The 16,498-nt window shown below is 38.2% G+C and overlaps 1 protein-coding gene and 1 pseudogene across 1 annotated transcript in view; one reads left to right on the top strand and one right to left on the bottom strand.

Moving 5' to 3' along the window:
- whd (carnitine O-palmitoyltransferase whd) overlaps positions 1–16,498 on the top strand; it is a 379,066-nt gene that overhangs the window by 311,915 nt on the left and 50,653 nt on the right. The window lies entirely within an intron of this gene.
- On the bottom strand, positions 12,791–14,764 carry LOC137643749 (tigger transposable element-derived protein 1-like; annotated as a pseudogene).

Here is a 16,498-nt window from a genome sequence, read left to right as displayed (position 1 = left end):
ACTTTGGAGCTAAGAAATCTGCAGGACATAAGTAGAGAGCTAGCAAATTTCTATTATTCTTGCTGGCACTATCACCTCAATAGACTATCTATCAATCCTTCATTTTCTCATGATTTATTTTGTGTGGATAAGAACGACAGCCACACTTCTTTTTAAAAGAATTCAAATCCCATGAATAATATGGAGGGGCTCTCTTATTGCTGAAGAATATTCTACACATTAATATATGTAGTATTTCTTAAAATGCACTATATGATACAGTAATATTATTATTATTATTATTATTATTATTATTATTATTATTATTATTAATTGCTAAGCTATAACTCAGTTTGGAAAAGCAGAATGCTATAAGTCCAGGGGCTCCAACTGAGAAAATAGCCCAGTGAGGAAAGGAAACAAGGAAAAATAGAATATTTTAAGAACAGTAACATTAAAATAAATATCTCCTATATAAACTATGAAAACTTTAACAAAGGGAAAGTGAACCATAACCAGAGAGAAGGATCCAATGTAGTACTGTCTGGCCAGTCAAAGGACCCTATAACTCTCAAGCAGTAGTATCTCAACGGATGGCTGGTGCCCTGGCCAACCTACTACCTATTCTTAACATTGTCATATAATTTGTGAATAGGGGTTCCATCTAAGGAGAAGAAAATCTCCTATGTTTTATAAAATGAAAATAAAGCAAACACTTTAAACATGGAAGATGACCACTGCTTACGTATAATCAAATCATTTCCAAATATAAAATCTTTACCACACAACCCATTAAGAAGCATTTATTACTTATTTGCATACGTATGAAAATTAATATTATATTTTAAGCTTCTCTTTGTCTCGGACTTGACAAGATTATGGAGACAGGTGTTATTGTCATCCGAAGGGGAGGTCGGAACCTGGCTCTGTCCGACTTGTGGTTTTCTTATTATGTTCCTATCTTGTCGGGATGTTTTCCTATCTCTTCTGGACAGTCTTCTGGAAGCTTATATACTTGTGTATGTGTGAAGTAAATCATGATGGGCTATCATCATTCCCATATATGGAGTTTGTTTATATTCCTCCTGATTGATTTCCTTAAAAATGGTCACTTCAGTCATGCCATAGTAACTTCTGAAACAAATTTATTTTGCAAACTGGACCTAATGTTGTGCCATAACAAAAGCGTGGCATGAGACTCCTAATGTTGACATTTACCATAAATGGATTTTTATTGAGGCTCGGTTTGTCTACAAATTGCTGATGGCAGTAATAAGGGAGATGACATCTTTGACGAAACACTAGATGAATTTCTCCTTGCTGTGCACACATTTTGAAAAGAGATACTGCTTTTCTAGTTTGATATAATCTTTCAATGTTATTGCAGCTACCCATGATTGTTATATAGGAAATTTATTCAGCTTAATTTATTTAGGTTGATTCATGACGTCATTGTGCTCCATAAGAAATTACCATTTTGTAGTCAATCATGATTCATTACCAATCAAATTTATATCGAATCATTGCTGCACTGTGACAGATCAGCCATTAAATCAATTTCCATATAGAATAAAGTTCTCTATCACAATTCTTATATTTTTACCTCCGCCAGGAGGGTATGTTTTCGGTTCGGTTTGTTTGTTTGTTTGTTTGTCTGTCTGTCTGTGGACAACGTAGAGGCCACATTTCTACACGGAATCACTTCAAACTTGGCCAAGTAGTTCCCCAATGTGTATGGAAGAACTGATTAAATTTTGGTCAAGGTCACCCCAAGGTCAAGGTCACAGGGGTCACTGGTGTCACTATGACATAAGTGGCCATATCAAGAGACAGAAATAAAGCACTGACTTTTGCATAAGCCAACAGGGAAGTCCTAGTCCAGGCGCAACCCATGGGTGATGTTCAAATTTATAAAGGTCAAAGGTCAAGGTAATATTGGTGCATTATATCAATGTCATATTAAGTATCAGTGGCAAATGAACAAAGATCACTTGAAGGTCAAAAGTCAAGCAGGTCACTTGAAGGTCAAGGTCACGTGAAGGTCAAGGTCACGTGAAGGTCAAGGTCACCTGAAGGTCAAGGTCACGTGAAGGTCAAGTACATTTGAAGATCAAGGTCACTTGAAGCCAAGGTCATGTGAAGGTCAAGGTCACGTGAAGGTCAAGGTCACTTGAAGGTCACGTGAAGGTCAAGGTCATGTGAAGGTCGAAGTCACATCAATTCATGATTCTAGGACATATGGCGCTCTAGGTCACCTTGGCGGAGGTATGTCCTCTACGAGGACCATGTCCGCGTTCAGGACTTGCTCACTTGTTTAGGACTGTTTAGAAAAAAATATACACTTTTTGCATAACTCAAATTTTCAAATTCTAAGCATTGCAAAAATATTCTGCTAATATAAGAAAATTTAAATTTTCAAGATTATTCAACAAACCAGAAGTTCATATTTGTTAAAGGTTGACTATACCAAGGCACAGGAAAAAAAATTATTCAATGTGTGAGAGCCACCATTTACAATTTTTATTTAATTTTTGCTTTATTCTTACTGTGAACATTTGATTTTTAAACATAGGCATTTGAGATAAAAGAAAATGTTCTTTCATAAGTACTGTACTCTATCAAACAAATAATCATTATTGATAAAGAAAATATTTAATGCATAATCTTTTAGAAATTAATTATAGTCAATTCTTTTTAGTGAGGCAGATTTGCACCGACTCGCAGGGGTGCCCTTTTAGCTTGGAAAAGTTTCCCACTTGCTGATTGGTTGGACAAGATTATTCTAACCAATCAGATAACAGGAAACTTTTCCGAGCTTAAAGGGCAGCCCTGCGAGTCGGTGCAATGTGTCTCATTAAAATAAATTGAGTATAGATGTCAGATTAAAGGAAATTTTAATCATAATTATAGGGCGTAAGGCAATGTAAGAAAACGGCTGGTTTATCATAAATAAACTGCACTGCCTGTTATATTTAAAGACAGAGATGTTGAGAATGGAATTTGCAATCGAAGATGAAATATCATCGGAAGGAGAAAGGATTAATGAGGTAGAATCATTTAAGTATTTAGGAACTATGATTTCCAATACATGGTCTTTAGAATTATAGTTTAGTGAAAGATTAAAAAAAGCAAATCAGACAATGGCTAGGTAAGTAAAATTTGGAAATCAAATTGCCTGAAATTACATGTAAAAATCAGACTATACATCAGTTTAGTTAGATTGGTGTTACTCTATGGACATGAGTCATGGTATGACAATGAACTAATCCCCAATAGACTTAGTAGATTTGAGAAGGATACTGGGAGTTAAATGGCAGGAGAGGATTAGAAATGAAACGATAAGAGAGATTACTCGAGTGCCATATGTGGATGAGATCATGATGATGAGTAGATGGAGATGGTTTGGGCATGCTTTTCGCACTCCCCAAGAGAGATTAGTTCACCAAAAGTTCAGCTGGGCTCCACAAGGCACTAGAATAGTAAGACCCAGGTCTACACGGCTGAGGATTATGAAGCGTAAAGTGAAAGATGATGATTGGAGAAGTTTTGAATTGAAAACTCAAGATAGAGACGACTTGTTAAATCTAACCAAGGCCCTTTGCATCAATAGGCGTAGGAGGAGGTGATGACCTATCCTATATTAACTGTTTCATAACATATTGCCTTTTACCGTTACAATATTAGTCAGGAAGCCAAAGTCAGAAAATGTGCAACACCCTGCTGATTGCACGTTAGAATAGTCCAATAAATCTAAATAGATTGTTCAGATACAGATAAATATGAATCCACTCGTTGGACATTATAGATATGGATAGTATGGCCGCCATGACAGTTTTCAAAATGGCCGCCAATTTCTAAACTTTTTTCATATTTTAGCTTCTAATTGCAATAAACTCACAATGTTGGAGTCAATCCCCATGTTTTTCATCGTGAATAAGTTGATTCTGGCATTAAGACAGACCTTGATGTATACATTCTCCAAAAAAAAGTTATTTTTCAAAAACATTTGACAAAATTTGTAGGGGTTCCTAATTCACATTGCTAAGAATTAGAACCCTTAATATACAAAATGCAATGCATGGATTTTTAAACCTAGCTTATCCTTGTAGTGAACTCGTATTGATTAAATTGTTTTAATTTTGTATTGCTAGACTGGGTTAAGTCTGTTTGGGGTGCAGATATCTATGGTTATCTACGGATACATCCCTGATTATACACAATATCTTAGGATAGTCGTTCCGGGGTTAGAACCCCGTGATACCTGACGGTAATTCTCTTGTAATATCACTCGCAGAAATATTATACAGTAGGAACCTGCCGGAAGGAACTTCCATCAGGACGGCATGACTATCTCACTTAAAAATAGAATTTTCCTACGTCAAAATCCGTTTTTTAGTGTGTTAGTAACTTTATGTTTACTAATAATAGTAATCAGATTCGACTGTGGTTGACCTGTTACAAACTTTGCTCATTGTCGTGTTTCGGTTGTGTTTGGTGATCGTTTGATGTTACGTATAACCTTGGACTTTGGGGGTAGTTTGATTGTATGTTTGTATGCTTAGCTGTATGTTAAATTCTGTAATTTCTTATTTTGATATCTTATTCAAATGTTTTATTATTCATCAAATCTAATTATGGCTTCTGAGTTGTGGGGTTTTATGTTATAGTTTTGTTATTTATTTTTATTTGTTATTTTGTATATATTCATTGGTTGGTCACGTGACACGTGTACCTGATAACCGCTTTTGAAACGAGAATATACGGAGTCTTATTTGTGAAGTCGTAGTGTTAATTTGTATTTGTGGAATTGGGAGAGTTTCAGATGCCTTTGCCAACAAAGATGACATAGAAATCAATTCCTCCCTTGAAGATCTTTTGTCAGAAACTGAAGAGGTGCAGGTCCTGTTTAGTGAGTTTGAGGATTCTTGGTCAGAGAATGCCACTTTTTGTTATTGGAGAACCTACATATATTGGAGAACCTACATGAAGTTGATCTCCATCCTCCTGAGGTTCACTCGCTCTCTTCGTTAGGGAGACTGGGGCCTGTTCCTTACATCATTTTCTGAAATGCTGCCTTGGTTTGGAGCATTTGATCATTTCTATTACTCACGCTAGGGAGCTGTCATCCTAGCTGATATGCATATGCTACCCAAAACTGCTCCAGAGGTGCACAGAGGCTTTATTGCAGGAGACTTTGTAACAAAGGAAACAAAGCTCAAGTTCAACGAAATACCTGAAAACCAGGCTATTGAACATGTTAACAATGCCGGCAAGGTAGCTGGAGGGCTGGTGGGGATTACAAAACAGACACCGGCCGTGACAGATGCGGCCTAACTTTCAATGAGAGAGCTCAGCTAACCAGAGATACTAAGACGATGTTCAATGTAGCGGGCAATGAAAAAGATGATGATGAGCATGAATTTGCACATTAAGATTTTGGTTCCAAGAGAATGAAGCAAGACCAAGGTAATGTGCAAAAGCTCATTGACCTGTTCGAGATTCGCAATCCATTTGATCGCAATTCCTGAGGACTGGTCTCAATTACAACAGGTGATATTGCAAGTGAAGTGGTTACGAATGACCTTATGCATGCTGAAGTTACAGGGAAGCAGATTGTGTCATAGTTTGTGGAGAACAGATTCACAAAGAAGATAACAGGTTTTCACAACAGAATCAAATAAAAGAATCTTAAAACATTTGAGAGCATGTACACTGTGGAAGTCAATGTCGGAAAGGAAAAAACTGATGCACTAAAGGCTGACAGAAAACTACTCACGCGTGTGGTGACAGCAATGCAAGCAGGCAGAGATATTGACATAAACAAAATGTTGGAGCAAGAGATTTGTGCAGTGCCACTTTCTCTGGTAGTGCCTGATGGCAGACTGCGTCTACCTCAGAACACTCAACAAAGCAGACCTTGCCAAGATTCTCCAGCAAGGCTTGTCATATAATGTTACGCCTGAACCATTACAAACATGCACTGTCATTGATGGAATGGCCATGATCCAGATACTAGGAAATAGGATGAACACTAAAACTCTCGGCGAATGGGCCGATGCTGTTGCTGATTATGTCAGTCACATGTTTTCCAACAGATGTTTTAGGGTTGACCTTGCCTTTGACCAGTACAGGAAGAAAAAAATCAAGTCAACAGCTCGAAGTCAGAGAGTACGAAGCAAGAAAGCAATCAGACGAGATGTGCAAACAAGTCAATCCATGGGGCAGTGGGATAGATTCATCTCCGTAGATGAAAACAAAGCGAGCTTGCCTAATTTTCTATGCCTAGAGTTAGCAAACAAGCTCCACAATCAAGGAGGAGTGGAGCTGGTATTGAACGGAGGATTCACGGACCCTGCAAAAGTGTGGACATCGTCTGCTGAGCATGAAGAGGCGGACATTAGGATTCTTCTCCATGTGAAGGATGCAAGTGAACAGGGATACCCACAAACTATTGTTGCGAGCCGAGACACTGATATTTTTGTTCTCCTTCTTGCCTCAGCCACAGCTCAGCCCCTTTCACTGGATGAAAGCCGGAACGCCTAAAAAGCAAAACTTTGTTCCTGTTCATTCCATCAACATCACAGATTCGCAGAGAGCATCACTTCTCACATTTCATGCTGTAACAGGTTTGGATAGTACAAGCCAGTTTGCTGGAATTGGGAAGCCCTCTGCATGGGTTATCTTCCAACAAAACTCACAGCTTCTGCAGAATCTCGACAAGGAAGACTTTCCAGATGAGAATGTGATTGCTGATACAGAGTCCTTTGTCTACAAGCTGTATGTTCCCAATAGCCAAGAAAACTCCATCCACAAAGTCAAGTGTGATCTATTTCTTAGCTTGACCAAATCAATTGAGAATCTGCCTCCAACCCGTGATGCTTTGATTCTTCACATCTGGCGCACATATTATCAGTCCCTAGTGTGGAGAAGAACCTTGGAAGCTGAACCGCATCTTCCTGCACCTGAGGAAAGTGGGTGGGAACTGGTGGTAAAAGAAGGTAGTGAGATGCTTCAGCCACAACTGATGACTGGGGAGCCAATCACTGCATTCTGTTTGGAGCTTACAACATGCAAATGTCGAGCAGTTTGTGCAACTCCACGTTGCAAATGTACACATAATGGACTTGGATGCACACAAGCATGTGAATGTAAAAGCCATTGCAGAAATCCATTTACTGTTCAAGTTCAATAGGCATTTGTGAAATGTTTCTTTGTTTCTTCAATGTTTCCTTCAATACACGTAGTGATTGTTCTGCTAAGTCTATTTTGCAGATCATTTACCCTTATTTCATTTTTACCCCATTTTCTTCATTTTCCTCATAAAACTGGCAATAATACGAACTTTTCTGGTCCAAAACAAAAATAAAGTACTTAAACATGTTTCTCCAGTTGAAATATGGTGTAATTGTCACAAACATAACATATTTCTGTCCGTTACAACCTACAGTATGAGTAAAACAAATTCTGACGGCGGCCATCTTGGAAACTGTCATGGCGGCTGTACCATCCACATTTACAATGTCCAACAAGCTGAACTAGACTTCTCCATGCCTTCACACTTAAAAAACACTTGTTGCACTATTCTAACATGAAATCAGCTGCGAGCCATTTTTTTAAGCTGAATACAGAGTTTGGCTACCTGACTATATCTGTATGTTTTCTATACTTTAGAAGTGCATCAACTCCTGTTATGTTAAGAATAAGTAGATAAGCGTATGTTGCCAAATATCTAAAATTGAAACTGGTAACTATTATCAAAACAATAGTGAAGTCTTTAGGGTCATAAATAGTAGATGTACATCATTGTGAACTTTTATTGATATTTTCTCTTTTTCCATATTATAGCCGTGAATATCACCTAAGAAATTATCAGCAAAAGTTTCCTTCTGTGCGCGAACAAACTGTATTCAAGAAGTTTAAAGAAAGGCAAATACATTAAAAATTTTAAGTAATTGCCACAGAATGTTCAAGAACTTTAATATTTTCCATTTTCACTTTACTGTGATTTATAATAGCTGTTAATATCACTGATTAATATTAAACAATGAGGATAAAATTTTATTAAAAAGAAATCTCCCATTTTTAATTATAATCCTTTTGAATTTAGTTACAGAACCCATTATATTGATTTTCAGAATAATTTTCTTCAGTATTTGAAAAATTAAAATAAAGTTATCCAACCCTATCAAAAACTCAGAGCCTATCCAGAGATCAAGAAACCATGGGAGTCGGTGAGGATGGTCTTTGCGAGGCAAAAAACTGGTTGACCATATGAAACATGTCCGAGTCAAATTCCACGTCAATGGCGTGCTTGATAGGTTCTTTTAAAACCAATTTATATGACAATATAGTTGATGGATAGAACTTCCTCTCCTCGTTTTAAACGTTATAGGTACTGTCTGCGCAAAGATCTGGCAGTAATTTCAGTCTTCTGAATGCGTTTTAAACATTACAGATGCTGTTTGAGCAAAGTTCAGATAGTAATTTTAGTCTTCTGGAAGTATTTTAAACATTATAGTTGTTGTTTAAGCAAAGATTGAAAGGAAGCCTAGAAGTCCAGGGTTATATGACCAGGTGACTGACTGTTGAAAAGCCATCCAAATCTTCCACACACATTGATATCTTGTGTATCAAAACCACTTGCAGGTCATCAAATACAGGGTAAGTCAAATTGTGGGCTGAGAATTCTCTCTTGAAAATACAGTTGAGAAAATCCAAGTGGTAAGGTTCTGGGTTAGAAAGGAGGAAGCAAAGTTAGTCCAACTTCCCCCAAGTTTTGATACAGCTTTGCTGACCAAATAGGTGTATTCTTGGTATCAGACTTAGACTTAGAAGTAGTAGATACCACAGGGTGTCGGGCCAAAGTGGTGTTATTAGCACTGCCTTACTTGAGAAATTTTGAAGGAAATTTAAAGCTCTTGAAATCAAAATTGCTCATGGGAACAAATAAATAGACGATCATCTGTTCCAGTCTAAATGCAGAGCATTACTTGCCCCTGCTTGAGAGTCTATATTTGGAGTTACATACAGTGGAAGTTTGTAGTTCACTTTTGCAGTGATCAGATCTATTTGGAGATCGGGACTAGCTCTAAAACCTTCTGAAAAGAACTCTGGTCCATTCTAAATGCATGATGGTCTGCCTGGATAGGGCATCCACCACTACATGGAACGAACCCGACAGATGGAATGGTGAGAGGAACATGCCTTTCATGAAGAGACTACAAAATGGGGAGGGTCACTATATTGAGAGGCAACAGCCTACCTCTTGATTGTCTATGAAGTTCTTTACATGGGAGTTCTTTTTATTTCCCAAAAACAAAGGTCTCCTCTGAATGACCTTCCCTGCCCGACCTGGAAGCATCTGTATGAATAATCATGGAAACCAGGGTAGGAATCAATCAATTGAAATGACTTGGCAATGAATTTGATAACACCCAAGACCTAAGAGTTCTCTTGTACCGACCAGGCAGGTCTGCTCAACAGTCCCGAAATTTCTTCTCCACTCTTCTCTGCACTCAGTTGAGATCTTTCAACCTATTCTTTAACACCATGTCTACACCAAGGCAACCTGAAGAAGGCCCAAAATCTTATGTAGCAGCTGCCTGGAAGAGAAGCAGCTCAAAACAAAGGATCTTACCCTACTTTGAATTCTTTACTGCTTTTGTAAGGCTTCGAGTGGCTGTCACCATATTCCATTGGAGACCTAACAACCAAAATATCCTTCTTGGAATTATTCTTGACTTTATAAAGTTGGCCAGGAAACCCAGATCATGTAGAACATGCAAGACCTGAATTGTGTATTTGTGCCATTGCTCTTTTGTCTCTACTCAAATCAGCCAATCGTCTAGATAAGCTACTCTACTTTGGGATATTTTGGCCTTTGTTTATTATTGGCTTATTTTGCCACCTCTTTCAAAGTCCAAATTCAAACAAAAACTTGAACGTGTTTGAGGTTTGTTAACATTCCTAAAGAACCTTACTGTTCAAGACAGTCCATTTAAGAAACACACTTTTCAAAGGCATGCACTTGTTGTTCATCCTTACGTTACTGACGAAGATGAATATGATTGACCATTGGGACAAAAATCTTTAGTGTTAGGTTTTTCAGTGCTCAGTTAAGCGAAGAGTTTTGTGACAAAATATCGTCTTTGAACTTTGTTTATGTTTTATATCTGCCAAACTGTGCAGCTTTACTACAACCAATGGATTTGTCGATCCAAAAGATAGTGAAAGAACATATGAGAAATCAGTCAGAAACTTATTTTCCAGAACTAGTTGTCAGTTAAATTAGGATTTTACAAAACATAAAAAACTATACTCAAACCATTGGATGCAAAGTGGCTATTTGCATCTATAGAGCCAAGTAAAATTTGGAAATCAAATTGCCTAAAATTTCATATAAAAATCAGACTATATATCAGTTTAGTGAGATCTGTGTTACTCTATGGACAGGAGTTGGTATGACAATGAAGCAATCTCCAATAGATTTAGTAGATTTGAGAATAAAACCCTCAGAAGGATATTGGGAGTTAAATGGCTGGACAGGATTAGAAATGAAACTATAAGAGGGATTACTCTAGTACCATACTGTATGTGGATGAGATCATGATGAGGGTAGATGGAGAAGATTTGGGCATGCTCTTCGCACTTCCCAAGAGAGATTTGTTCACCTAACGTTTATCTGGGCTCCACAAGGCACTAGGAGAATTGGAAGTAGGAGATGATGAATGGAGAAGTATTGAATTAAAAGCTCAAGACAGAGACGACTGGCGAAATCTAACCGAGGCCCTTTGCGTCAATAGGCGTAGGAGGAAATGATGGTGTTGATGATGAGAGCATTTGGAATCAAATCCTGACATCATTTTTAATGGATTCAAGGCAGCTGGAATTACTGAGGTACTTGTAGATTTGACCAGAAAAGACTATTTAATACACTGAAGATAGTTTTCATTAGAGTGAAGTTGTAATTTTATGTGATTTGTACCTGGTATTCTATTTTACAGTACATTAATGCCTATGGGGTCCTTTGACTGGCCAGACAGTACTACATTAGATCCTTCTCTCTGGTTACAGTTCACTTTCCCTTTTCCTACACATACACCGAATAGTCTGGACTATTCTTTACAGATTCCCCTCTATCCCCATACACCTGACAACACAGAGATTACCAAACAATTCTTCTTCACCCAGGGGGATAACTACTGTACTGTAATTGTTTAGTCCTTTTGGTAAGGGTAGAAGAGACTCTTTAGCCATGGTAAGCAGTTCTTCTAGTAGAAGGACCCTCCAAAATCAAACCATTGTTCTCTAGTCTTGTGTAGTGTCATAGCCTCTGTACCATGGTCTTCCACTGTCTCTTGGATTAGAGTTCTCTTACTTGAGGGTACACTCGGGCACACTATTCTAATTTCTCTTCCTCTTGTTTTGTTAAAGTTTTTATAGTTTAAACAGGAAATATTTATTTTAATGTTACTCTTCTTAAAATATTTTATTTTTCCTTGTTTCCTTTCCTCACTGGGCTATTTTCCCTGTTGGTGCCCCTGGGCTTATAGCATCCTGCTTTTCCAACTAGGGTTGTAACTTAGCAATTAATAATAATAATAATAATATTGATACAAAATTGATTGATTGCGTAGTGGCTTTCGTGTCATGATTTTTTCTTATGATAAGTTGCTTTTTACATGAAAATCTCCTGCAAAAATACCACATCTAATTTCATAATAAAGCTATAACCACAGTGAAATACAGTCAAATACATTTAAATCATTCAGTATACCTAACCTAACTGTGGATACGTATCTGTAAATGCAGTAATAAATGGAAAATATTGTAATATATACAGTACAATACTGTACATATACAAAATATACAGTACCGTATGCACTGTACATACTATTATTTTTACCAATATTATAGTTACCCTTAGTACAGAAAAGCGAGTTTTCTTTCATGCTTAAACAACCCGTTCATTGGCGATACGTCAATAAATAACCTACATGTTTCTTTTACACACTTGTATGTTTGAGCGATTGAATTGTAATGCAAGCAAGATTCTTTGATATTAAAAGTATGTGAACTTACTTTGTAGAATTAATAAACTTTAGTTATTTTGTAAATATGGTTCTTAGCTGTTATTTATTTACTGAAATGGTAGAAAAATATATCGTTTCTTTTGATATGCACAGTAGCATTGTGTGTACGCATGTACAATACAGTTCAGTAGTGTTCATTGTGCTTTTCAATTTAAAAATGAACTTATTGATATACTGTAGAATTAATTGTAATAAATAATCATGACATTGAATGGAAAAAAATGTGTTACGATCTGTTATTTATTTATGGAAATGGAAAAAATATAGCACTAATGTATTTGATATGCATAGTAGCATTTGCATTTGTACATACAATACAGTTCTGTTCATTGTTTTTTATTCAAACATGTACTTATTGACATAAAATTAATTTGAATAAATAATCATGGCACTAAAAGGAAAAAATATGTTACAATGTGTTATTTATTTACTGAAATGAAAGAAGAATATATCCTCGGGTTACGACGTTGATCCGTTCTTTAGACGCGGTGTAACCCGAATTTCAGTGTAAGTCGGAACACCATAAATAGATTACTGTACTCTATACGTACTGTACTGTACTGTAAAGTTTTGTACTATAATAACATGTATCAAATGACAAAAACAGTACTAGAAAAAGAGAAAACAATTCCTTACCACATGAATTAAAGCAAATATTAATAAAAAACGCGAACAATTCCTTACCGTAATCCTATGGTTGGCTTGCACACTGGAAGGGATGTTGCAAGGGACAGAGAGACAGGTTTATTGTGGAGAGGAAGCTGCAGAAGATGCTGGAGAACCTTGGGCAGGTGAGTCAGGATTCTGTGGAAGTGAGACAGAAGATGCTGGAGAAGCTGGGGAAAGTGAGGCAGAACCTACAGAAGGTGCTGGAGAAGCTGGGGCAGGTGAGTCTGGAGGTGAAGCAGAAGCTACAGAAGGTGGTGGAGAAGCAATAGAGGCAGCTGAGGTTGATGGTGGAGGCTTTGTAGCAATAGAGGCAGCCGAGGTAGACAGTAGAGGCTCTGTAGCAATAGAGGCAGCTGAGGTAGAGGGTACAGGTCTCTCTACTTTCTTAAAATACTGCTCCAGGTTAGACTGGACAAACAGGATCCTCTTCTCATCCAAGATCTCCTTGTAACACTACAGTAAGTCCATGATGCCTCTGGAAACCCTATTGAACCTGTCCATGTTAGGATCCTGAGCCTCGAAAGTTGCCAATGCTTGTTGTATCTCGGCAAAACCTTTTGACAAGCCCTGCCTTGTGAAAGCCTTAGGATCTGGGGTGGGGGTTTGTTCTTCTTCTATGATCTGCTTCTCCAGTTGTATCAAGTCCCCAGTAGATAACTCCTCTCCATGAGATTCCAGCAACTCTGTAACATCATCAACCTCCATTTCCAGATCGATTTCCTTACTCAGGGCAACAATGTTCTTGATAACATGGTCAACTGTGTCCTCAAACCCATGGAAATCATTCACAAATTGAGGACATAGTTGCTTCCAGACACCATTCATGTTTGTCCTCTTAACCTCCTCCCAGGAATCAGCAATGTTCTTAACAGCATCAAGGATGTTGTAGGAATTCCAAAACTCCTTCAGAGTCAAGTCTTTCTTCGTTTCAGTTGCCTGTAATGCCATAGCAATCGTCCTTCAGAGGCAGTAGGCCTTGAATGAAGCAATCACTCCTTGGTCCTTAGGCTGTAAAAGGGCCGTGGTATTAAGTGGAAGGTAAACCACCTTGACATTAGGGTGAAAGTCTCCCAGCTGGGCAGGGTGTCCAGGGGCATTGTCCAGCACTAGCAACACCTTAAAGGGGATACCCTTTTGGCTGCAATACCACTCCACACTTGGCACAAAATGGTTGATAAACCAGTCCTCAAACACTGCAAGTGTCACCCATGCCTTCTTATTTGCCTTCCAAATGACTGGGAGTTGACTCTTCCAAATGCCCGTGAGTGCCCTTGGATTTTCAGCCTGATACACCAGCAAGGGCTCAAGTTTGAAGTTGCCAGCAGCATTTCACCCAAGAAACAAAGTTAGCCTCTCCTTGCTGGCTTTATGACCGGGTGCTGACTTCTCCTCCTTTGCTATGTACGTACGGTTAGGCATACACTTCCAAAATAAACCTGTCTCATCCACATTGAACACTTGACAAGCAGAATAACCCCCCTCCTTAATTATCTCGGCCAACACTTTAGGAAATTCACTTGCTGCTTTCTCATCCCCACTAGCAGCTTCACCTTGCACTTAAGATGATGATAATTGGCCCGAGCCTTAAATTGCATAAACCAACCCCTACTAGCCGAAAACTCTTCAATTTCACTTTCTTCCCCCCTTTCTTTTTTCAATGTTTCAAACAACCTTTTAGCCTTTCCCTGAATCACCATTAGGCTCACCGGAATACGTGGTTGATTTTGATCTTCCAACCAAAGCACTAATAATCTTTCCATTTCAATGATTAAACCACTACGCTGTTTGGTTATCACTGTTGATTTCATAGGACCAGATCCCTTCACATGTTCAACAATGCACTCTTTGTTCTTAGGAATAGTAGCCACGGTTGAACGACTAAGGCCAAGCACTCGGCCAATGTTCGTTGGCGTTTCACCGTTTTTAGACCGCTTAATAATATCTAGTTTCACTTCCATGGTGATGGCCTTTCTTTTCTTAGACACACTACCATCAGAAGAATCTGCCTTTCGCTTAGGAGCCATAACGAAAGGCAAAAAGTTTCAAAGAACGAGAGAGAGAACAGGCAAACACAGCCAAAATGGTGTAGAATTGGAACTGAGGGATGCCGTCTTCCTCACCCGCAACCACCACAAAGCGTATTCATCCACTGTGCGCTAGAAACTACAGTAGTTCGCAATTGTTTATGTCGCTTACGACGCTAACGCTGTAAGACGGAACAACTCTTAATAATATTTTTTATATTTTTATGGGGCACTTTCGTAACCACAAGACAGCATAAGTCGGGACCAGCATAACCCGAGGACCCCCTGTAGTGCGTTAGATATGCGTAATACCATTGTATGTTTATACATACAATACAGTTATGTTCATCTTATTATTTTAATTAAAAAATGTTCTTAGTGAAATAAAATTAATTATAAATAAATAATCATGACATTAAAAGGAAAGGATATGCTACGATCTATTAATTTACTTACCGAAATGAAAGAAAAATGTATCACTAATGTTTTTATATACGTAGTATTGTGCGTATGTATATACACACAATACAGTACTGTTCATTGTGTTTTATAACTTGAAAATTTACTAATTGATAAAAGAGCAGGAGCTTACGGCAGTAACTAGCATCAAGGTAGGGAGATAACCAATGGGAGAGCAGGACAGTGGTGGCAAGATTACAGTTTGGTGGTGTGCAAATTTTAAAATTAGTCTCGGCGGCGTACGAATCTCGTTTCGTATTATGAAATTTTTTTTGTTATCTTGTTTTTTATCATGATTTTTTTGTATATAGAAACACTTATATCAAGAGGCTTCACTGTATTCTAATCTGCTGTACATATTAATTTTGAAATGTAGTTTTATGTGAATTAAATGCACATCAATATTGTTTACATTGGTATTACTTCTCTAGAATACATAGACTTGATTTTGCAACAGTCAACTTGGACAAAAAGGGCAAAATTTTCCCAACACCAAATAGCCCGAAGTACACGGATTTGAACTCCCTGCAGCTGCGCGAGTTTGATAACTACTTTCACTAGTTTGGTAAACATGCTATCACCAATCTTGAGGCCAAATGACATTGCTGTGAACCTGTACACCCTCCTCCTTTACCAAAACCCATAAAGGTCAGAAGTGGTTTGTAATAGAAACACCAATAGGCATCTTTTAGATATATAGTGCAGGTCCAAGCCCCTTGTTTTAGTAATTGGCCGATATGTTTGATGGTCATCATTTTGAATGGGTCACTCTTGATGTGTTCCTTGAGGAGAAACACGTAGAGGATCACTTTTCTCTCCGGAGAGCCCTTCTTCGGTACAATGAATAGTCTGCCCTGAAATTTTAGAGACCAGCACTTCAATGGCTTCTTTCTTCCACATCTTTCTTATAAAGGAATCTAGTTTCAGGGTCTTGGCCTAATGAAAACTGTAGCTTTGAAGAGGTTTTGTTATCCACGACCATCCTAGACCCTTGCAGACTATGCTCTGTGCCCACTGAGAATATGCCCACCATTCACAAAAACAATTAAGGCGACCCTCAGCTTGATACAGTACTTACTGATGAAACCCCCTGCCATTTGGTTTACTGGCTCCTCTGTTTCCCATAGATGATCTCAAGTGAACTCCCCTTGCCCAAAACTCGTAAGTTTGGCTGATCCTGGTACGTGGCCTTACCTTAACTCTGGTGCCCTGCTCCTCCCAATGAAACCTCCGTGTATGTTGAGGCTTAGAATGGGAAACGGGAGCGTGTATCTT

The sequence above is a fragment of the Palaemon carinicauda genome, chromosome 7 (assembly GCF_036898095.1).
Source record: "Palaemon carinicauda isolate YSFRI2023 chromosome 7, ASM3689809v2, whole genome shotgun sequence".
In the NCBI taxonomy this organism is placed as follows: domain Eukaryota; kingdom Metazoa; phylum Arthropoda; class Malacostraca; order Decapoda; family Palaemonidae; genus Palaemon; species Palaemon carinicauda.
This window is presented reverse-complemented; position numbering and strand designations above follow the sequence as displayed.